A 24,505-nucleotide genomic window follows, 5' to 3' on the forward strand; every position below is an offset into this window, starting at 1 on the left:
TCAAATTCCTTTACTCAATCAATATAGCCCTGAGGTCAATTTGACTGTTACACTCCATGAAAAGGCAAAGTAGACTATAAGTTGAATTGAGGTCAGCTCACTTTCCTTTCTAGGGAGAAAAGAACACAGGTAGGTTACAAAGCAACTGCAACCCCAGTTCAGGAAGTTGGGAGGTAAAGGGTTTCTTAACCTTAATATTGCTGACATTTTGGGACAGGTTTCTTTTTATTTTCCTGGGCATTCTAGGATATTTAGCTCCATCCCTAGGTTCTACTCACCAGATGCCTTGAGTACACACCCTCCCTGAGTTGTGCTTCATACAGACCTCTTACTTTGCACCATCATATTGTTGCTCACATTCCCCTCCAAAATTAACAGGAGCAGGCAACCTTGCCATTGCTCTAACTCCTCACTACACAGTTTCTTTCTTGAATTGAAATCTTATTCTCAAATCAATAAGGAGAGAGCGGCACTCTAATAGAATATCTATGAGAAGACAGAAGGAATTTGAAAACATGTTCAATATGCATTAACAATGTATGTGGAATCTTCTGAAAAATTCACGTATTTTTATAATAGCAATAACATTTAAGGACTTTTATGGTGTTTATACATATCAAAAGGGGCTAATTTGGAGAACTAACCAGATTAGGTCCCTCAAAGTTACAATGTTGAGTAACATTTGGTCTGTGTTGTTTAGGGAGTTATAGTGAGTTCTCACATACAAAACAGACTCTAAATCAGGGACTGCCTTGTTTTATCCACAGCTTTGATAAAGAAAACCAATCAAGTATTAATTCTCTTTCCCTTCTCTGACAAATAGTGTATGATTATCCTAGGACTGCCATGGCAAAATATCGCAAACTATGTGGCTTAAAATAATAGAAAATTATTATCTCACAGTTCTGGAAGCTAGAAGTCTGAAACCAAAGTCTTTGAAGAGCCACACTCCCTCTGAAAACTGGAGTGAAGAGATCCTTTATTGCCTCTTCTTAGATTCTGGTGTTTTATTAGCAGTCTCTACCATTTCTTGGCTTGCAACTGAATTAACTCCCACCTATGTCTTCTCTGTCACATGGCATTCTCCCTGCGTGTCTCTGTCTTCATGTGATAATCTTCTTATAAAGACCGGTCTTATAGTATCTGAGACTCACCCTTCCCCAGTATTACCTCAACTTAAATAATTACATCTGCAATAACTTTATATACATATGTAATATTCTGGGATATTGAAGGTTAGAATTTGAACATTCCTTTTTCAGGGGGGTGTGGTGGGGTGACACAATTCAACCTATAACAGATAGTAAATGGTAGCTCTGAAATCAAGTCTACAGGTTGATAGATAAAAGGCCCTCTGAGGAAAGATCATGTACACAGTTGAAAAGAAATAACCAGGATAACAAAAGTGTTATAAAACCACTGGATAGATAAAGCAATAAGACACAAAGAGAACCAGAGGATAAACTAACAAATTACACATCTGTGAAGCAAACAGAAAGGCAGTACATGAACATGATTTTACACTGAAACTTTCACTGCATCATGCTAATGACTTTTTTCCTTAATAGGTTCAAAATGTGGTGGCTACTTATAACAATGTCCTCCATGTGTTTGGAAATGCGTTTTGTTTACTTTGGGAAAATCCTATTAATCCCAAGGCCAATATGAATGCTGTAAGTTATTATTTTCGCTAATTAAAAAAAACACCTCCACAGACTTTGTCACTATTATTTTCATTGTTTAAAACAAGTTTATTTTATATTCTGAAAGCTCTCCTTACACAGTATGTTACCCTGCCAATAAGAAATTCTACTTTAAGAATCATACAAATGTTTAAGGGAACTAATGAAGCTAAATATTTTGTCTTTTCTCCATTCAGAGTCAGATAATTTCCTATTGGGTTTACCCAAGTGAAGAGCATGAAGTTATCACTGCATATGTTTACATCTTTCAGCCGGATTCCTCATGGGAAGAATGATGCTAATCATTTAGGTAGGAACAGTGTGATAGAAAAAGATGAGTCTCAAATCCTGAATCAAATGCAATCCAGTCAAATATATGCTAACCATACAATATAAAATTAATTTACTCATAAAAAGTAAACTTTGAGTCTCTTTGGATCTCTGAGATTAAGTTGAGGGTCTGAGTGACACTTGATTTACATTGATTTCTATGATGAGAAAGTGGAGCACTCATTGGCTCATGAACTTTGTTTGGTGTACTGGGTGGAAACTCAGAGTCCCTGAATAGAAGCCCCAGGACTTTGAGCCACATTTTTCTCTGGGATTCTTTGTAGGGATTTACCCAAGTGTGTATTATCATTGTGCTTCCTGAAGTAACAGCAGAGATCTGGTTCACTCTTCTTTTCTGTTTAAATGCTCAAAGCAAGCAGATGCTATTCAACTTTAGGAGGGTACTTTTTTTTTTTTCTTTTTAAATAATCTGCACAAGAGTTTTTTAAGACCCAAAATATTCTTGTTTCTGGATATTTCTGTTTTGTTTTTCATGAGGTGTAAACTCTTTGTTTAGAAAGAATATAAATTGTAAACCCTAAAAATTAAAATCACCCACTAAGGAAAAATATGCTTGAGGATGTGGAGGCAAGAAAAGGACATGGAACCCCACAGATGTTGCAATTCTTTTGCCCTGAGGATAAGGAATAATATCAACATTTTTTAGCATAAAATAAATGCAATGGATTGTTTGCACATTTCTTTGGGATACAAGCCAATCAGTTCTAACTAAATTAAGTGATTTGAAGACCTATGTCATACTTTCCAATAGATTTTTCAGTTATAAACTATTTTCAGTGCTTTCTTTTCAGCCCAAGAGCCAGCTGTGCACTTACACTAGGGTCTGTTCGTAACTGCCGGTGTACGGATTTTCAACCTTCCCAACAGTAGCCTGGGATTTCTTCTGGCAGATACTGGGTATGATGTGTGGATGGGGAACAACAATCAGAGGGAATCCCTGATCCAGGAAACACTTGTACCTGGAAACAGATTCCAGAGTATTCTGGACTTTCAGGTTAGGAAGAAAAAAATCTGTACTGTTGTATTTTGATTTTAAAATGTATTAAATGTGCTTATTGAATTATTAATGTTGAAATAAACTTTGTAGAACTGGAAGGAAGATATTTTATTAAAATATGGAACTCTTGAGTAATATTCCTAAATCTTTAAAAGATTTATATGTAAAAATTATTCTAGATTTTTATTTTTATGGTTATTAATGTGCTTAAGAATTAAAATAAAAATATGTCAAAAGACATGATTTCTTGTTCTTGCTCAATTTCCTAAATATTCATGTTTCCAACCCATCCACTACTTTTTGTGGCTTTTTTTTTTTTTTAAGGAAAATTGTGGAAGGGGGAGGAGAAGAAAAGGGTAAATTTGTACATGGTTACTTTTTACCACAGAAAAGCAGAATAATAAAATAACATCTACCCTCATCAATTGCCAAAAAAAATTGATTTTCTACTTGCACTTCTATACCCCTAGCAATGGTTTTTGTCTGATATCCATTTTTAAATATTGCTCATAGTTCTCTTATAGGAAAGCCATAAATCTTAGAACATTGGCTCCAGAACAAGAGCACAGTAAAATTTAGTCTATCACTTATTGGCTGTGCTCACAGGCACATTTCCTGTTTCCTCAGCTCTATAATATACATAGTTACATACTTATCTCAAAGGTATACTGAGGGCTTGGAATGAAGTGGTGCTTGGAAACAGGTAGCATGTTAGTAGCTAACAAATAAGAAGTGTGGAATCAATGTTAGCACTTATGACCCAAGTGTCCCTTCAGAAGACTTCTTAAATCCATAATTTAAAACATGAAACTAACTTTCTTATTACTAATAAAAAATTAAAACAAATTTTATTCATTTTGTTTCTTGTAGTTTTGATGAAATGATAAAATATGATCTTCCAGCCATCATTGACTACATTGTCAGGAAAACAGGACAAAAACAAATTGATTATGAAAGCCATTCCCTGGGAACAGCTATCAGATTGTTCAGAAATACTTAAATCTGATTGTGCTTTAATTTTTATTTTAAAAATAACAAAACCACATTTTTACATGATAGAGTCTCAATTTTAGAAATCATGCATATTCACTATATTCAGAACACACAGACAAGCTTAAAAGAAGAAACTTTAAAAGCCACTGACAATTGTTTTATTACGGTATATACTTGCATAGTCCTTTTAGAATGAACAAAATGGATATCATCATCTATTAACAGGATCCTTCCAATCAAACCTCATGTACTAAACCAGATGTATGTATTACAGTCACCTGAAACTCTCTGCAGGTAGAATTTCCAAGACTGAGGACTTGGCATGTGTGTTTTTTAAAAGAATTTTCCTCATTGTGCTTTCTTAACAGAAAGTTGTGTGTTGAAACTTTTTAGAAGAAGTCTGCAGTTTGGTTAGTATGGCTTCTTTGAACAGTTACATTCTGCTGCCCAATCAGCTTTCTTTGTCTGTTGCCCGGGATCCTTCTTAGGTAGTGTGAGGCATATTAATTTTCATACTGAAACTCCTGTAAAGACTAGATTCTTCCAAACTTTTCAATTGGACAGGAAAACATTTCTAATTACCTCAGGTAGTCATTGTTTCAATGTATAGTATATCTACTGTTCAGGCTTTTCTGGTGGCGCTAGTGGTAAAGAACCTGCCTGCCATTGCAGTAGGTATAAGAAAAACAGGTTTGATCCCTAGGTTGGGAATATCCCCTGGAGGAGGGCATGCCAGCCACTCCAGTATTCTTGTCTGGAGAATCCCCTATTCAGAGGAACCTGGTGGGTTATGGTCCATAGGTCTCACAGAGTTGGACACAACTGAAGTGACTTCGCATCCACACATGCACATACCTACTATTTGAAATGTACTTTGTTGGCTGGTATTTGCAGTGTATATTATACACTAAAGAAATCTCATTTCCTCAAAGCTTACAATCTAATAAGGCAAGGTTTGTCTCCCACATCACTACTGGTATTTTGCTGGGGGTCAGGGTGGGGGCTTCCCTGTGCTTAGTAGGATACTTGATAGCATCTGTGGTCTGTACCCATAAGATTCTGGTAGCACTGCCCCCTTCCATCTTTGTGGTAATAATGATAACCAAAATGTCTCCAGACTTATCTCCCTTAGGGGCAGATTGCCACTATTGGATAACTGCTGCAAAAGGGATGATGTTTCCAGCAGGCTTATGGTCAGTCAAGTGAACCAAAATGAGCAGAACAGAGAGTTAAATAAGCCATTAGATACAGGAGGCCAAGCTCATAGGGTCCATGACACTTTAGGGACAGAACATTTGATGTCTTTCAAAAATTATATCAGAAGAATAAAAGAATATGATTCATTTTAGCTTATTTTCATCTTGATGTCAGCACAGTCACAAAATGTGGTTTTACATAGATTTGTGTGTGCGTGGAGGAAGGGACCCATGAAGGCAAAAGCATCTGGGCCTTGAAAGTCATCATGTGACCATGGAAGGAAACATTTCCTTTGAACACAGTTATGAGGAAAGATTTTGTAGGAGGAATAAAAGTGAAAGTATGTTGAACTGCACTTTGAATATGGATGGTCTTTTGAAAGACAGATGGCTCAGTCTCTCTTTTGGAGGAGAGGCCAAAAGAGTAGAGAATATATCTAGGCTTTCAGTACGTGTAAAACAGCTTCCCTGGTAGCTCACTGGCAAAGAATCCACCTGCAATGCAGGAGACCCTGGTTCGATTCCTGGGTCAAGCAGATCCTCTGGAGAAGAAATAGGCTATCCATTCCAGTATTCTTGGGCTTCCCTGGTGGCTCAGACAGTGAAGAATCTGCCTGCAATGCAGGAGATCAGGGTTTGATCTCTGGTTAGGAAGATCCCCTGGAGAAGGGAACAGCTACCCACTCCAGTATTCTTGCCTGGAGAATTCCATGGACTGTGTAGTCCATAGGGTCACAAAGAGTCGGACATTAGTGAGAGACTCTCACTTAGAGACAAAAGCAAGTGAAACACGCCAGTGAAGAAACCATCTTATAATCAAGCAATCCCACTCTTGGGCATATTATCCAGAAAATAAAAATTCAAAAGATAATTCAAAAAGATACAAGCACCCTGATGGTCATTGCAACAATATTTATAATAGCCAAGACATGGAAGTAATCTAAATGTCCATCAGCAGATGAATGGATAAAATGGTTTTGGTACATATATACATAGGAATATCACTCAGCAATAAAAAAGAATGAAATAAGCCATTTGCGGCAACATGGATAGGCCTAGAGATCATCATACTAAGTGAAGTAAGTCAGAGAAAGACAAATATCATGATACCACTTATATGTAGAATCTAAAAAATTATGCAAAAAAACTTACTTACCAAACAGAAACAGACTCACAGGCTTCAAAACCAAACTTATGTTTACCAAAATGGAAAGGTGGCGGACGAAGGATAAATTAGAAGCTTGGGATTAACATATACACATTATTGTATATGAAATAGATAATCAACAAGAATCTACTATATAGCATGAGGAATTCAAATCAATACTCTGTAATAAACTACATGGGAAAAGAATGTGAGAAAATATAAAAACTGAAACACTTTGCTGTATATCTGAAACTAACACATAACAAATCAGCTAACTATACTCCAATATAAAATAAAAGTTAAATGGAATTTTTAAAAAAGCATGATGAAAGCCTAAGAAAAGTTGTTCTATGGGGGAAGAAATAGTTCATTTTATCCAGATTTTTTAATAATGAAATAAGCAACAGTTATCACTGAATATTAAATTAATATTAAATCAGCAACCACTCAGAGTGATTGGGAAAAACACAAAATGTAATTCCAAGAAATTAATCTTGTGTTAATGCGCAGAGTAAATTGTAGAGAAAATCTTTAGAGACCAGTTTGGAATATATGGCAAAGATAACAGCCCTATTATGTAATCATAGGTGAACTAGCCAAGTAACAATGAAAATCTGAGGCAAGACAGAACTCAAGTAAACTAGTCTATTTTATTATTTGATTTCAGCTTTCGGAGCATTTACAGTAAGTCCACAACTACCTGAAAAGATAAAAATTTATTTTGCACTGGCTCCAGTTGTTAAATAGGCAACTGTATGGCACCTACATCAACCCAAAGCTATTTAAGGCTTGTGATTCATTATAACATATGCTTCTAGTTTTCAAAATGAGGAAATGTGAATGATACTAAAGAAGAGAGATGCTGACATAGGCTCTTGCTGGACTACAATGCTCTGTTTCTCTCACTGACTTGGATATAATGCAGCATTCCCCGAAATTTGAGGATGTATTCTGCATGATTCTCAGCCTTGCATCACCCAGTTTAAGTAATTTTTCCTTTTTCCTTATATTTATCATCTATTTTTTGAAATCATTATTAATTCACCTTTTCCTTATGCAAATCCACAATGTGTATTTCTCTTTCAAATTTTACTATCATGTAATTTTTTTTTTAATTTCACACACTGACATTTCAATAGGTTGCATAGGGTCTTTCCTCTTTCAACTTCCTTTCTGTTTCATGTCTCCTTGCCTCTGCCTACACTAAGGTCTCCATTATATTTACTCTTAGGCGTTGTTTTGCTTATATATTTAATGTAGGAATATTGCAGAAGTCATCATGGTGGTGGTGGTAGTTGCTCAGGTGTGTCCAGCTCTTTGCAATCCAATGTACTGGAGCACACCAGTCTCCTCTGTCCGTGGAATTCTCCAGGCCAGAATACTGGAGTGGATAGCCACTCCCTTCTCCAGGGGATCTTCCTAAGGATCAAACCCGGGTCTCCTACACTGCGTGCAGGTTCTTTACTGTCTGAGCCATCAGGGAAGCTATGAAAAATAAGTAAAATTACTGGACATCCTACTATCATGGTAATGCCACTGGCCATATGATCAGTGTATGTTTGATGTTTTTGTTCAATCACTCAGTCATATCTGACTCTTTGCAACCCCATGGATATGCCAGGCTTCCCTGTCCTTCACCATCTCTCAGAGTTTGTTCAAAGCTCATGTCCATTGAGTGGATGATGCCACCTAACCATCTCATCCTCTGTCATCGTCTTCTCTTCCTGTCTTCAATCTTTCCCAGAATCAGGGTCTTTCCCAATATGTCGGCTCTTCACAGCAGGTGGCCAAAGTATTGGGGTTTCAGCTTTAGCATCAGTCCTTCCAATGAATATTCAGGATTTATTTCCTTTAGGATGGACTGGTTTGATCTCCTTGCAGTCCAAGGGACTCTCAAGAGTCTTCTCCAACACCACAGTTCAAAAGCATCAATTCTTTGGCACTGAGCTTTCTTTATGGTCCACTCTCACATCCATACATGACTACTGGAAAAACCATAACTTTGACTAGACGGACCTTTGTTGGCAAAGTAATGTCTCTGCTTTTTAATATGCTGTCTTGTTATAGCTTTTCTTCCAAGGAACAAGCATATTTTAATTTCATGGCTAGAATCACCATCTGCGGTGATTTTGGAGCCCAATCCCCATCTACTTGCTATGAAGTGATGGGACTGGATGGCTTGATCTTAGTTTTCTGAATGTTGAGTTTTAAGCCAAATTTTTCACTCTCCTCTTTCAGCTACATCAAGACGTTCTTTAGTTCCTCTTCGCTTTCTGCCATAAGGGTGGTATCATCTGCATATCTGAGGTTGATATTTCTCCCACAATCTTGATTCCAGCCTGTGCTTTATCCAGCCTGGCATTTCTCATGACGCGCTCTGCATAGAAGTTAAATAAGCAGGGTGACAATATACACTGCATGTTTAACTTTATGAAAATAACATCAGTTTTCCAAACTTTAGTTATTGTAATTGGTGCAGCTTTTATTATGGTTTTAATTTGTTGAATGATGATTGATCACTTTTCAACTGTGTACTTGCTTCCATCAGTTCCCTCTCCTTAGAGCTTATAGGTTTGATACTTATATTTAACTAGTTTGCTATTTTATTACTAAAATACTAGTTTGTTATTTATATTTTACTATTTTATTTATATTTTTGTTTTTTTAATACATATATATATACATTTATTTATCTTGTCAAAAATGCAGGTAATGTTGCCATATGCTTGCTTTATATAAGTGTTAATTGTCTGGCTTAGGCACGTCGTTAAAATAGAAGCAACTACTTTTTTTTTTCCAATTATTTTTATTAGTTGGAGGCTAATTACTTTACAATATTGCAGTGGTTTTTGCCATACACTGACATGAGTCAGCCAAGGATTTACATGTGTTCCCCATCCTGAACCCCCCTCCCCCCTCCCTCCCCATCCCATCCCTCTGGGTCTTCCCAGGGCACCAGCCCTGAGCACTTGTCTCATGCATCCAACCTGGACTGGCAATCACACTTAATAATATACATGTTTTGATGCTGTTCTCTCAGATCATCCCACCCTCGCCTTCTCCCTTAGAGTCCAAAACTCTGTTCTATACATCTGTGTCTCTTTTTCTGTCTTGCATATAGGGTTATCATTACCATCTTTCTAAATTCCATATATATGCGTTAGTATACTGTATTGGTGTTTATCTTTCTGGCTTACTTCACTCTGTATAATGGGCTCCGATTTTATCCATCTTATTAGAACTGATTCAAATGTATTCTTTTTAATGGCTGAGTAATATTCCATTGTGTATATGTACCACAGCTTATCCATTTGTCTGCTGATGGCATCTAGGTTGCTTCCAAAAAATAGAAGCAACTACTGTCTTAATCTTATTTCTAACTTGCTTATCCCATCAGGGTTGTTTAGTAAACTAATCAGATATTTCATCCTTATAAAAATCTGTTATGGAAATTCTGGAATCCAGGAATTGTGAGTTCTTTACACTTCTAATTTTTGAAGACTATTTTCCAATAGGTCTTTGCACTAAACTTTAAAATTAATTGTCAATTTCTGTTAAGTCAGAAAAATAAATGAAACAAAACCTTGTTGGGATTGTGAATCTTTCAGTCCTTGAAAATAATATACCTTTATATTTATTTGCTGCTATTTTATTTTCTTGCAGGCTTGAAAAATTTTATTTCTGAAATTATCTATTATATAGAACAAAATTGATTTTTATATATCGATGTAAAATCCAAAACCATATCATACACACGTATCAGTTCTAATTGTTTTTTCATAGATTCATGGAGCTTCTTAGAGAATTACATTTTCTAAAAATAAAGACAGATTTTCTTTATTTTTTTAGTGTTGATACTTTTTAATTTAATTTTGTGTGTCTGCCTTATTGCACTGTGAAACATTAAGATGACTATTGAATACAAATAGCAAGAGCAGACATCTTTTTCTGTGCTCATAAGGAAAGTATTCAGTTTTTCACTATTGTATGATATTCGGTGTGGGTTTTTCATAGATTCAATCTTTCAGTTTAAGGAAGCTAACTTGTAGTCCTAGTTTGTCTATCAGGAATGAATATTTGTTATTGTTTCATCCTTTTTCTGCATCTATTGAGATGAACCCATGATTTTTCTTTTGAATTGATAGATTTTCTAACAGTTAACCTAATTATTCATTCCAGGGATATATCTCACTTTTTCTGAATATGTCATACTTTATTATGCTGTCTTCAATTTGCTAAAATCCTGTTGAAGTTTTCTGCAATTATATTTAAAAGACCTGTTGGCTATGTTTCTTTTCTTGTAATCTCTTTTTCTAATTTTAATATCAAGGTAATGCTTGGTCTCATAAAAGGAGTTGAAAATTAGTCCTTTTCCTACATCTTTCTGAAAGAGATTGTATAAAACTGATATTCTATCTTTTAAAAATATTTGGTCTATTTCACCAGTAAGGCCATCTGAGTCTGAAACTTTCTGTCGAAAATATTTTGCTGCAAACTCAATTTCTTCGATATACATATGGATATTCAGGTTATTTATTTATGCATGAATATACTTGGTAATCTTTCTCCAAACAATGTGCCCATTTCATCTAAGTTATTAAATTTATTGTCATAAAGATGATATACAGTATGTTCTTACTCTTCATATCTAAGCTCATAGTAATTTGGGGTTTGCATTATTTATTAGCTATATGTACTCTAGGTGGAGCTCTTTTCCATGGAATTAATTTCACTCATGCTTTAGCTTTGCTTTCATAGGACATGCATACAGATTATCTTCTTTCAACATCCAAAAGTTGTGTCTTTGTATGATAGGTTTTTCTTTCTAATATCTATCTTACACCATGCTCCTTTAAAGGTTCTGGCTGCCATATTTATTATTTTATGATGTTATTTTTAAATTAATTTAATATAGGTAAGATTTATTTACAACAAAATGCACTGATTTAAAATATTATCCAATAAGCTTTGGTTAATGTGTGAACCTATGTAACTACCACCAAAATAAATCTGTAGAACATTTCCATCATCCCAGAAAGTTTCCATTTGTCCCTCTGAGGTCAGGTGCTTTCCCACTCCCAGCCTTAAGAGATCTAAAATATAATAATTATGCATTGTATCACTAACAATTAATTTTTAAATTTCTAGAAGTGCATGTAAATGTAGTCATACATTGTATATAAATCTGTGCTTTACTTTTTGATTTACATTTGTTCTTTGAACTTTATCTATACCTTTTACATTTTCCTTTCAGTCTGTATGACTGAGATAGAATTCATTTATTTACCTAAAGATAAAATGCTATCTAATTGACTTCGTTTTTAACTGATAAATTTCTCTAAATATACTTCTTCCACTACCCACTCCTTGAAGGATTCAGAGAAAACATATTTTCCTATAATGCATTGCATAATTTGCTCTTTGGTATCATTTCTTGCTCTTTTATTACATCTCTTAATCCGGCTTAGTTTTTGCCTCTGCTCCATCTCTTAAAACTTATTTTCTCTTTTAAAAAATTCACTTTATAAATTCCATTTTATTAACTTTTCTTACAAAAGACATATCTTAAAATGAATAGATTTACTTGCTTACCTATGTAGGTGTTTTAAGTATATTTTCTATTTATATCTAGCATATCTTAAAAAATATACTGTTTTGTTTTCATTAACTTCATTAAATTCTATTTTCTCTATCTAAAATAAGATCAAGTTCATTACTCTCAATGGTCCTTATTCAGTTGAATTTTTAAAAAAATTCTAACATGCTATCTTACTAAACAGTTTTTTCCATATTACTGATACAGTATCACAGTGAACTAACTCATTCTACTACTCAGTAATGTATTGCAAATATTCTTTTATTTCTTCTTTCTTTCATGAATTCAACTGGACAGAATGCATTTTTCCTTCACAAGTTATCTTTCAAATATGTCATTTTCAGATCCTGTTTGGTGAAAAAGATTTTTTATCCCAACACATACATTAACAAGTTCATTGGTCAAAATGTGTGAAACCATGTGGTAGTTAACGCAGTTTGTAAAAATTTATTTTCATTATTTGCTGGATATGATCCCCCAAATTTCAGTGAAGTAGGTGTCACTTATGATTTAAAGTAAATTTTTGTTGATGTTTTAATGATGGTATTTCATTAATAGCAGAGACAAGTTAACTTATGCAATATATGTATATCTTAAACTGCTTGATATAGGCAAACTGTATTATAATCCAAGCTACATCTTGCTCATAAATTCTGAAGTTCAGTATTCCTGGGACAATGTAATCAACACAGCTATGTAGATAATTCAAGTAAACACTTTCACATCATACATGAATATATGTGTAAAAGAATTTTCATCTTTTTCCTCAATTTGCCTCATTTCAATAAATGTAGTATCATTGTCAAGGCACTGATTATTCAGTTTAAGACTTCTTTCTCAGGAAAAATTTTTTGCTCAAACATGATCATATAAAAACAGTTAGACTGCTCTGGCAATGGACAATGCTTCATTCTAAACTGACTGAGAAGGGACCTGAATCATAGAGGTAACACAGTTTTACTACTATGAAAAATTCTGATTCTTGGAAAGAAACTAATTATTGACAAATATGTATGTTTTTCATTTTTCTAGAGTCATCTTGATGTATACTTAACACAGAATCCAGCAGGAACATCAGTTCAAAATGTGTTACCTCTTAATCAAGTATGACTTTTCAATCATTCTATCACTCGGTATTGATGGAACTTCAAATACTTACAAAAAGGTATGGAGAAAAAAAAGCGTGGCTATGTGATGTGTTATATTTTAAACACTGACTATAGACTAGGGTAAGATAAGTTATTCCAGAACTTAAATCTCAATCAAATAACTTTTATTTAGTGTTGCCAGATTTAACAAATAAAGATATAGGGCACTCATTTAAATTTTAATTTCATATGTATGAATATATTTTCAGTATATTTACTATAGTGTTCTGAATTTAGTTAAGTTAGAAACCAATATGTTATCTGGTAACCCAACTTTTTTTATCCCATCACGAAGGAAGCCATTTGAGTTTTTAGCAAAAAAAGGAAAATATGTCATAAATATATCCATCAGTTCAGTTCAGTTGCTCTGTCTTGTCCGACTCTGCAACCCCATGGACTGCAGCATGCTAGGCTTCCCTGTCCATCACCAACTCCCGGAGCTTACACAAACTCATGTCCAACCAGTCAGTGATGCCATCCAACCATCTCATCCTCTGCTGGCCCCTTCTCCTCCCACCTTCAATCATTCCCAGCATCAGGGTCTTTTCTAGAGAGTCAGTTATTCGCATCAGGTGGCCAAAGTATTGGAGTTTCAGCTTCAGCATCAGTCCATAACATTTCTGTAATTTATTTTCATAGTCTCATTAACAATAACAACAATAAAGACAATTTATATGTCATCTCCAATGACAATAAGTGGCAAATTTTTTAAACATTTCCCCCTTTCTTTCCTTTCAGTCTTTCTTTCTGCTCCCTTGCTCTGTGTCCCTCTTCTCTCTCTCTTTTTTTTTTTTTTTTGATAGGTCTCCTCCTTTATGAGTCTTAGTGATTCTCTGTTTGTTACTGTAGCCAGCATACTACATCTTTTTTGAGGAAATAAAAGGGAACTCCTTTGATATCAAAAACAGATAATGACCAGTGACTGGGGATTGAGAGGATGTGAATTGTTTCTTTCCTTTACGTTCAAAAGTGATAGCTTTCTTTTCTATTCAGAATGAAAAACTGGTACAAATATATTTTATGTCAACTTAACATCAGTTTCAACAATCTTCAGAGTTTGATGATAGATGGAAACTCTAAGAACATTTGAGATAAATGAGTAAATTATGATAACTTTTCTTTTTTACTCTTCCAGAAGAATTTCACGTGTGATAGGCAAAATATTGGAAACAAAGTGACTTCACATTGCTAATACCATTCGCTAAGGTGTAAACTGATACCTACACACAGAGGGCAAGTGCATCTTATTTCAAGGCACAAATTCCTGAAATCTGTAGATGAATGATTCCATGTGTCTTCATTGCCCTGAAAGTTTTTACTCCACCTACCTATCTATAATCAGCAAATCAACATATGTCCTTAGAAGAGATGCCTCATCTCATTGTCTTATTTGCAGACACATGTTTAAGACATTTCCACTGCTAGCTTCTCCATTTTTTAAAGAAAAGGTAGTTCTTGAACTACTCCTGCCTCACAATTACAATGCTACAAAACTCCCATTTTTCCCTTCTTCCAATTCTAAGACAATTCTTTTGTACCATAAGTCTTGGTCTTATTATATTCCAAAAATTACTTTGTTCTAGACTATCATTGGGAAAGTTTTACCACATAAAGGATAAAAACTCTTCCTGGATATCAGTTCTGAATGTAAATGTTAACAATTCTGTTTGAAAATGTATTTTGATACTTGAATTGTAAAGCAACGAGCAGCTTTTATACTCATAATAAATTAGTATTCCACATTTCATTTGTGCTGTAAGGCTTTATTAATTTGGGTCTTGGTGATTTGAAATATTTAATCCTTTAAAAATATTTGCAGACTGAAATTTCTTTGTATATACCATCAAAATAAAACAAAGCAAAACTTAATAAGTTTGAGCTTTAACTTAACAAGCATTCATTTATTTATCTCTGTGAAATAATATAGTTTTTTCACCTTTTTGTTGTGTTCTTCCTGTGATCCCATGGACTGTAGCCTACCAGGCTCCTTTGTCCATGGAATTTTCCAGACAATAATACTGGAGTGCGTTGCCATTTCCTTCTCCAAGGATCTTCCCATTGAACCCAGGTCTCCTGCATTACAGGCAGATGCTTTACCATCTGAGCTACCAGGGAAGCCCAGATAGTCTGTTACTATAGTTCAAACATTATCAAAATATGTGCTTAACCTCCTTAATGTTTTCCTTTAAAGGATGATATTTGTGCCAATATGCCTAATTTTTAGTTCTCTGTATATTTTAGCAATCATTCATCTAGAAGCACATTAATATTAATTATTAATATTGTTATTAAAATTAATAACATTGTGGTAGAAAGAGGACTGGACTTATAAATGAGGGATAGTAAGTGAATAGATTGTATTGTAAAATAAGGGAGTTAGATCCAGTAGTCTCTAGTTCTACTTATTTTGTAAGATTTTATAAGTAATAGTTTATTTTATATTTATTTAAGACTATTAATAAAAGTACATTATAAGCTTATGACTGGAGAAATTCATTTCTAAATATCCTGCCTTATAATCAGGTAAGGTCATGCTTTAAAACTTTAACTATTTGGCTCTTTTGGAAAGACATGGATGAAAATATATTAAATATCCAACAAACCACTTGTTTTTAAAAGATAATGCAATGTTTTGTATTTCAGAAAGATGATGTAGATAGACCTAAGGATGGGTTCAAAATAATAAAGCATGACTGTTTTTTATGACAATATCACAAACAGTAAAATTCCATAGATTGTGCCATATGAACCTCACAAAACCTTATGATATTCAGCAGATATTTATTAATATCACCATTTCACAAATAAATAGCTAAATCATACAAGCTTCTAGTTTGTGAAAATCATTTGGCTAGTACAACTGAAGGCTTGGGCAACAGTCCATTTCTGTCTGACAATGCTTGCAATTCCATAGATAATGTATATTAACCTAGTTAACAGGTAATTGCCATTATAGTTTCAAGGAAGAAGAAAATAACCAACTTGCTGCTGCTACTAAGTCACTTCAGTCGTGCCCGACTCTGGGCGATCCTATAGATGGCAGCCCACCAGGCTACCCCATCCCTGGGATTCTCTAGGCAAGAACACTGGATTGAGTTGCCATTTTCTTCTCCAATGCATGAAAGTGAAAAGTGAAAGTGAAGTTGCTCAGTCCTGTCCAACTGCTTAGTCGTGTCCAACCCCACGGACTGCAGCCTACCGGGCTCTTCCGACCATGGGATTGTCCAGGCAAGAGTACTGGAGTGGAGTGCCATTGCCTTCCTCGAATAATCAACTTACTAGTCCTCATTTGATATGTTAACATAAACCTTACTATTTCTCATTTCCCTTTAGCCCATTCCCCCACTATACCATGCGGAGGATATGAAGGTTCCAATTGCATTGTGGAGTGGTAGACAGGACATTGTGACAGTTCCAAAAGATGTTAAGAATTTGGAAGCCAAAGTCTCCAATTTCATTTACAAAAAGAAGATTCCCCACTACCATCATCTTGATTTTATAATAAGGTAAGATGTTTATAATCAGATTTATACTGAAATCTTTGCAATAATAAATGAAGCTCAATAAGGTTAAAAATCACTCTCATTTTACACCTATTTTCCACCTTTTTGAGGTTTTCATGATTTTCTATACACAAAGGGTGTCTTGCTTGTCTTTTTGTTTGTTTAAACAATCTTTGATTTTTACGTCAGAAACATTTTGCTTTATTATTTGCATTTGTCCAAAGAAATATAAACACTAATAAAATATTTCATTCATTTTGTCATGCTTTCCATGCTATGGCAATTTTAATATTTTTGACAAGAAGAGAGCTTTTTGAGGAGTAAGCACATTCCTTTTTGGCAATAAAAAATCTTGAAGTATTTATGCAGAAAGAATCCAAGTTGTATGGTATGCATTTGAGCAGTATGGTATCTCGAGAAATGACTATAAAAATGCCTGCCATACTTTTGGCAAAGAAGTCTAATGGGACCTTATTAATTAGTCCTCTTGACTGGAGTTCAATGAGACCAGGTCTTCTGTCCCACCACCTACATGGACCAGGAGCTGTGTTGAAGAAAATGATTATATTAGTGTCCTTTAATAAGGAAAAAAGACAGATATTTAAGGATCATTTATTCATTATGGAAAATGCTCATGAAAGAACCAGTAGTTCCACAGAGAAGTTTGTTAACCGATAATTAACATGAAGTGTCACAAAGAAAACATAAAGTGTCAGAAGCTAATATGACTTCTTTCATTGACTCCCAGAGTTTCATTCATTTTCAGTTATATATTAATCTAAATGAAACTGTCATTAGCATATTATGTTGTAGAACTGAGTCATTTCATATGTGTTGAAAGCCCAAGATTAATATGATACTATCAAAACACTTTGGCCTGCTTCATTTATCAATCTTAAAGCACTGTCCATTAAGGTAGACAATAGCCACATGTGGCTATGTAAATGGAAATAAGAAATAATTAAATTAAATTATAATTTCAGTTTCTCAGTCTCCCTAGCTGCATTTCAAGCCCTCAACAGCCATTTGTGGCTACTGGGTACCATACTGGAAAGCATAGATATACACAAGTTCTTTATTGCAGAAAGTTCTACTGAAGAGCTCTGGAAAATGAAGAAAAATGAATCATGGATATTGTAAACAGTAGAGTTATCCTTCAAGGTTTATAAATTTATACACACACATACCACAAATTAAGCAGAAAAAGAAGACAGCTTATAACATCAGTTGCAAAGGACCTGAAACTACTGCCAAAAAAATTCAAGTTGTCATTGCCACTGACTCTGGTATTGAAAGCCTTTCCAAAATGGTAAAGCCTTAATTTTTATATATCCTCACAGGACATATGCAAATATCCTCAAAGAAGTCATACTGTGTGATACAACTTAACACTGATTGTGAAGGTATAATGTTGACATTAATGATATTCCAGAATGCACCTACAATATACACGGATTGAAGTACATCAGTTTACAAGGTTGATAATGTTCCATCTACTGTAACATATTCCTGGTTACTTCAACTGCAACATGATTTTGAAATCAAACTTCAATTTTAAATACGCTAGGCATATTAGATACATATTTTCATTGCCATAAAAATGCTCCAAAGACACAGATTTTAAAGTGTGTTCAGACTGAGGACCCTCCATCCACTCCACTCTAAACGTGGCATTCCCTTTAGGAGCTCCTTTATAACTAGAACACAAGCGGCTAGATAAATGAACTGGCCACCAATATTAGCATCAGCCTACAGCAGCTGTCAAGCAGGAATTACTCTGCTCTTTCCCTTGTTCTGCCCTGATACCCTGGAGGTCTTAGAGATTTTGATTCAAGAGAGAAAGGAAGTGAAATGGGGCAGAAACCTATGGTCCTTGCCTCCCTATGTCTTCTGCCTGCCTTTTGCCTGTGGAAAACTTTAGTCAAAGAATAAGTTTAATCAGAGAAATGAGAAAAATGCAGAAACAAAGGAAAATAATCAAAGGAGACCAAATAATAATAATTGTAGCCCTTAACAAGTCAAGGACCTATAGTTCCTTCTCAAAGGCTATAGATAATATTCTGAGCCATATCCTGTGAGCTGTCTTATAGATACCGAAACTCCCACCAGGCGAAGGAGTTAACTATGTGATCAGATTGCAGCCGTGGCACAAGCTGCCACGGTTTTGAGAATCTTTCTCCATGAAATGGAAACAAACTGACCCTGGAACCGAAGATTGTGCTGTGTGCTGTGCTGTGCGTAGTCCCTCAGTCATGTCCAAGTCTTTGCGATCCCATGGATTATAGCCCAACAGGTTCCTCTGTCCTTGGGAATTCTCCAGGCAAGAATACTGGAGTGGATTGCCATGCCCTTCTCCAGGAGATCTTCCCAACTCAGGGACTGAACCCAGGTCTCCTGCACTGCAGGTGGATTATTTACCATCTGAGCCACAGGGAAGCCCAGAACTGAAGATTCAGTTCAGTTCAGTCGCTCAGTCATGTCCGACTCTTTGCGGCCCCATGAATTACAGCATGCCAGGCCTCCCTGTCCATCACCAACTCTCAGAGTTTACTCAAACTCATGTCCATTGAGTTGGTGATGCCATCAACCATCTCATCCTCTGTCGTCCCCTTCTCCTCCTGCCCTCAATCTTTCCCAGCATCAGGGTCTTTTCCAATGAGTCAGCTTTTTGCATGAGGTGGCCAAAGTATTGGAGTTTCAGTTTCAACATCAGTCCTTCCAATGAACACCCAGGACTGATCTCCTTTAGGATGGACTGGTTGGATTTCTTTGCAGTCTAAGGGACTCTCAAGAGTCTTCTCCAACACCACAGTTCAAAAGCATCATTCTTCAGCATTCAGCTTTCTTTACAGCCCAACTCTTACATCCATACATGACCACTGGAAAAACCATAGCCTTGACTAGATGGACCTTGCTGGCAAAATAATGTCTCTGCTTTCTGATATGCTGTCTAGGTGGGTCATAACTTTCCTTCCAAGGAGTAAGCGTCTTTTAATTTCATGGCTACAATCACCATCTGCAGTGATTATAGAGCCCAGAAAAATAAAGTCAGACACTGTTTCCACTGTTTCCCCTTCCATTTGCCATGAAGTGATGGGACCAGATGCCATGATCTTAGTTGTCTGAATGTTGAGCTTTAGGCCAACTTTTTCACTCTCCTCTTTCACTTTCATCAAAAGGCTCTTTAGTTCTTCTTCACTTTCTGCCATAAGGGTGGTGTCATCTGCATATCTGAGGTTGTTGATATTTCTCCTTGCGGTCTTGATTCCAGCTTGTGCTTCATCCAGCCCAGTGTTTCTCATGATGTACTTACTCTGCATACAAGTTAAATAAGTAGGGTTACAATATACAGCCTTGATGTACTCCTTTTCCTATTTGGAACCAGTCTGTTGTTCCATGTCCAGCTCTAACTGTTGCTTCCTGACCTGCAAACAGATTTCTCAAGAGGCAGGTCAGGTGGTCTGGTATTCCTATCTCTTTCAGAATTTTCCAGTTTCTTGTGATCCACACAGTCAAAGGCTTTGGCATAGTCAATAAAGCAGAAATAGATGTTTTTCTGGAACTCTCTTGCTTTTTCAATGATACAGCAGATGTTGGCAATTTGATCTCTGGATCCTCTGCCTTTTCTAAAACCAGCTTGAACATCTGGAAGTTCACGGTTCACATAGTGCTGAAGCCTGGCTTGGAGAATTTTAAGCATCACTTTACTAGCATGTGAGATGAGTGCAATAGTCATTAATAGTGTATAAAATGCAACAGATTTTTGTATATTGATTTTTTGTCCTGTAAATTTACTAATTTTGTTTACAAGTTATAACAGGTTTTTGAGTAGTCTTTAGGGTTTTCTATACATAATATCACATTATCTTCAAATATAGACTGTTTTACTTTTTCCTCTTGATTTGGATGCCATTGTCTTTGTTCATTCCACAGAATGACTTTGAGATTCATCTATGTTGCTTCATGTAATAGTAGTTTGCTCATTTTTTTACTGAGTGAGATTTCAATGTATGGATACATACTGCAGTTTGTTTACCACGCTCACTTGATTACAGTAACTTGATTGTCTGTCTTGAAATCAAGGAATGGCTTCCAACTCATTCTTCTTTCTTAAATTTTTTTAATGTTCCAGTTGTTTTGGTTTTCATATAAGTTTTAACATTAGCATGTCAAATTTTACACTGTAATTATACTGAACATATAGAAAAAATTGAGGAAAATTGACATCTTAACAATACTGAGGTGTTACCAACATCAAGATGTTCCTTTTTGTTCTCCTTTTCAAAAACTAAAAAATCAATATCCATCATAAACAATGAAACCTTTCTTGGAGTTGTAGAAACCAGGACCACATGCAAGGGACCTAGGGAAATTCTAATTCATCTGTGCAGATGGCAGTAGGCAGACACACCTCCGTCTGGGCTGTGGAACCAGCAAGAGACAGCAAAGCTGCCACAGTCCCTTTCAACTGAGATTGGGAAAACCTGGGTGATAATGACTTGGGCATATACTCATTGACGGGAAAGATTTTGTAAAGATTCAGCCATTCTGAAGGGAGATTCCAACACAACATTTGAGGGGGAAAAAATGAGAGTTTGGACACTGTGGAGAGGGTAAGAGGAATGTTGCTAGTGTTGCCTCTGTACTAAATTGTACACTCAAAAATTTCTTAAGAAGTTAGAGCTCATGTTAAGTGTTCTTAGCACAATAAAGTAATATTTCAATTAATAAATAAAACTTCATTTTATTCATGTAAGCAAGACTTGGTATAACTCATTTTATAACTGTGTTATAACAACCATCAAAATCTTTTTTTTAAATTGTTTCTCCCCAGATTTTAAAAATTTATTTATTTTTAGTTGGAGGATAATTTCTTTACAATGTTGTGTTGGTTTCTGCCATACATCAACATGAATCAGCCATAGGTATACATATGTTCCCTCCCTCCGGAATCTCCCTCCTACCTCCTATCCCATCTCACCCCTCTAGGTTGTCACAGAGCCCTGGTTTGAGTTTCCTGATTCATACAGAAAATTCCCACTGGCTATTTTACATACAGTGTGTATATGTTTCCATGCTACTCTTTCCATTCATCCCACCCTCTCCTCCCCTTCTTTACATCCATAAGTTTGTTCTCTATGTCTGTCTCCATTGCTGCCCTGCAAATAGGTTCATCAGTACCATCTTTCTAGATTCCATATATATGGGTTAATATTCAGTAATTGTTTTTCTGACTTACCTCACTCTGTATAATAGGCTCTAGCTTCATCCACATCATTAGTGCTGACTCAAATGAATTCCTTTTATGGCTGAGTAATATTCCATTGTATATATGTACCACAGCTTCTTTATTCTTTCGTCTGTCAATGGACATCTAGGTAGCTACTATGTCCTAGCTATTGTAAATAGTGCTGCAAGGAACATTGGGTGCATGTGCCTTTTTTCAATTATGGTTTTCTCAGGGTATATGCCCAATAGTGAGATCATTGTGTCACATGGTAGTTTTTTTCCTACTTTTTTACAGAGTCTCCATCTGTCTTCCATAGTGGTCATATCAATTTTCATTCCCACTACTAGTGTGAGATGGTTCCCTTTTCTCCACACTCTCTCTAGCATTTATTATTTGTAGAATTCCCTCCACCCCAAGTTTTGAAAACTATGTCAGTGGGTCAAACTGACTTTTTAAGATACATGCACATCTTCATGTGTGAAAGTGCTCCCACCTAAGTGTGGGAGAAGACTTGATGATGGCTAGAGACTGAAATACTCAGACAATGTGGAGATATATATATGTATATATATCTTATATATATATATATAAGAGAGAAAGAATTAAATTTTTCATTTGCCTTCCAGAAAGCATTCATTTTGGTAATAGTGAGTGTCACTCTCCAGCATTATAAAATTTACTTATATACTTCAAAATTAATATTTTGTTTTGTTTCTGGCCATGCCACTCAGCATAAATCAACTAATCCTGACTCCCCAATCATGGATTGAACTCGTGCCCTCTGCAATGGAAGCACAGAATTCTAACCACTAGACCACCAAGGAAGTCCCCAGATTAATGTATTTATGTGTGAAATTTATTTATATCTTAGGTAAAATATAACTTTCCATTAAAAATTAAAACCTCAATTATACTTTACATAGGACTTCCCTCATAGCTCTGTTGGTAAAGAGTTCACCTGCAATGCAGGAGGCCTGGGTTCAGTCCCTGGGTTGGGAAGGTCTCCTGGAGAAGGGAAAGACTACCCACTCCAGTATTCTGGCCCGAAGAACTTGGTCTGGGTCACAAAAATTAAATCCTTGGTTATACTTTACATAAAGACTTTTCTTAGGAACGCTTCTTGTCTCTTTATCAACTTCTTTGGAGTCTTGGTCAGGGAATTTGGAAAAGGAAAGACTAGACAGTGCTCTGAATGTATAACAGGAGCAGCCTGCTTCGCCACTGGCTCTAGCTCTTAATTTCTAACTTGAAATGAAATCTGACATTCTAAAATCAGTAAGCAGAGAATGGCACACAAATAGAACACCTATGAGAAGACAGAAGGTGTTTGAAAATATATTCAGTATTTATCGACAATGTATGAGAGGTATTCTGAAAAATTCATTTTACTTTAGCAACTCCAGTAATATTCAAGGAATGTTTTTGGTGCTGGAGACTTGACCAGGTTGGAGACTTGACCAGATTAGGTTGCCCACAGTCACCAGTTCTGGTATCCTACAGACGTCATCCTCTTTTGCTCTCCCCATCTCACCTCCAACTGTTAACTTCCCTCTGGCCTTCTCTCTTAGGCTATCTCTACTCAAAATCTGGGGTCTTTGAATTGAGATCCAAACAGTCTTTAGTTTAAACAGCATAAACTAATTTTTAGTCCCTTAAGACAAGTCCTCAGAAGCCTTTGATGATGAGGTTGATTACAATCATATTTGGATATGAGGGTTTCATGAGAGGGTAGGGGAAGCTATAAGCCTGAAACTGAAAAAATTGCCGAGTTTGAACAGTACACAATGGAGAATTTCCCAGGTGGAGGTGGGAGCAGGATTATGCAAGTGCAGGAGTCCCTTATGAAAAGTATCCCTTAGGAAGAAGGGAAGAGTTGGTACAGATATTTGCAGTAGGAATGGAGAAGAATCAGGTCACTTAGAAGTTTGAAAATGAGCAGTGGTCACTGATTAAGTCATTTTCATCATGTGGAGTAGAATGAGTGAACAAAAGAGCTATTCAATAGGCCATATTTTAATCCAGATATATAAAACAATAATACAAACATTTGTCTGTACTGTCAATGTTTGAGTCACATCTGACCAGCCATTCTGAGAGGATTAAAGGAAGTTCTCAGATCCTGAATCACTGACTGCTTTGTTTTATTCACAATTAAAAAAAAAAAAAAGATCATTCCAGGTACAATTTTCTTTCCCTCTTTTGAAAGGTGGTGTATCAGTTTCCTAGGTCTGCCTTAACAAACTACCACAAAATGTATGGCTTAAAATAACAGAAAATTATTGTCTTATCTTTCTGGAATCTGGAAATCTGAAATCAAGGTGTTTGAAGGGCCATGCTACCTCTGAAATCTGTTGGAAAATCCTTCATCGCCTCTTCCTTGGTTATGATGGCTTGCCAGAAGTCTCTTTTGCCCCTTGCTTGGCAGCTGAATAGCTTCAGTCTCTGCCTGTATTGTCATATGGCATTCTCTCTGTGTGGCGCTATCTTCAAAAGGCCATTGTCTTACAAGGACCAGTTGCAGAGGAATAGGGGCTCACCCTGGTTCAGTATTGTCTCAGCTTAATGTAAATTATTTCTTCTGTAATAACCCTATTTCCAAATACAGTGACACTCTAAGGTATTAGGGGTCAGAGCTTGAGCAAGTCTTTTTTGAGAGGCATTG

The 24,505-nt window shown here is 35.8% G+C and overlaps 1 pseudogene; it reads left to right on the plus strand.

The window, feature by feature from the left end:
* The first annotated feature begins 1,575 nt into the window (after positions 1 to 1,575).
* LOC133069880 (gastric triacylglycerol lipase-like) lies at positions 1,576 to 4,030 on the plus strand (annotated as a pseudogene).
* Positions 4,031 to 24,505: the final 20,475 nt, after the last annotated feature.

This window comes from Dama dama, chromosome 15 (genome assembly GCF_033118175.1).
Source record: "Dama dama isolate Ldn47 chromosome 15, ASM3311817v1, whole genome shotgun sequence".
In the NCBI taxonomy this organism is placed as follows: Eukaryota; Metazoa; Chordata; class Mammalia; order Artiodactyla; family Cervidae; genus Dama; species Dama dama.